At 37.1% G+C, this 1,060-nt stretch overlaps 1 non-coding gene across 1 annotated transcript; it reads right to left on the minus strand.

Annotated features, from left to right (window-relative positions):
* Nucleotides 1-467: 467 nt before the first annotated feature.
* On the minus strand, nt 468-574 carry LOC123453882. Its single transcript, XR_006633057.1, has one exon. It is a non-coding gene; the product is annotated as a U6 spliceosomal RNA (small nuclear RNA).
* Between the last annotated feature and the right edge of the window lie 486 nt (nt 575-1,060).

A 1,060-nucleotide genomic window follows, 5' to 3' on the forward strand; every position in this document is an offset into this window, starting at 1 on the left:
ATGTTTTATTTTCCAGGCTGATGTCTGCCCAGAGATGGGAAGATGTTCAGTGGCTTGTGGTGCAGACCTGCGAACTCTGAGGCAGAAGCTGCTCTGGCCTTTTTTTCTTTGTGTATGTGTTTTGATTGACCAAATTTTTCGACAGTCAAAATAAAAGCACTTGGGGAGGAATATAAGTTATGGTTTTGTTTATAATGATATAGGTTTATCATTAAATTTTTTACTTAGTTATTTGAAATTTGTTAGTATTATGAGAATATAGTATAAACTTGACAGATTCAAGTTAATCATAAGGCAGTGTCCCAAATTTAGAATTAATTGCTACTTTTACAGTGAAAGAATATTTTGCAATATGCTTTCAGCAGGGAGGAGAGGAGAGGAAAGCAGAAGACAGGAAGGGTTAAAAAAGGGGAGAGAGAATAAATCCTTTTGCCAATCCTGGTTGTATTTGAAAAAAAATATGTTTAGAAAACATGAAAGGCTACAAAAATTTGTGTGTTATCCCTGCCCAGGGACCATGATCATCTTCTCTGTATAATTCCAACTTTCGTGTTTATGTTGTCAAGGCAAAAACCCATCAAAATAATTCTTAGCCATTGATAATACAGGTACATATACTACATTTTCATGTCATTGCCTTCCTCCAGCAACCCACTGACATGCTTCTGGTGTTGGTGTTGTATAATTCAATGAAGTCTTCCATATGTTGACTTCATGTTGCTAATTTGTTTTTCCCTCAGAGCAACATAAATGGTATTATTAGCTCAGAGCCATATTCAATTGGCCAAAAAAAAAAAAAAATGTAGTTGAAGAAAGCAAATCTGTAGGCACTCCACACCTATATGTTTTGGACACTTTACAACATTGTAGCCAACATCTACCAGATGTAGGGTGATAAAATACCAGTTGCTCTTTGGAATTCCTTGCCCCAGAGATCACATTGTGTTGCTTTCTGGTATCATATAATCCTCAGAACTCTCTCCAACATCCCTGTCTTGGTCCTGTCTTCTCCATGTGAGTAACGGTTTGGCTGCTGTCTGGACAGTCTCTTGCTGTGATG

This window comes from Jaculus jaculus, chromosome 12 (assembly GCF_020740685.1).
Source record: "Jaculus jaculus isolate mJacJac1 chromosome 12, mJacJac1.mat.Y.cur, whole genome shotgun sequence".
Taxonomy (NCBI): Eukaryota; Metazoa; Chordata; class Mammalia; order Rodentia; family Dipodidae; genus Jaculus; species Jaculus jaculus.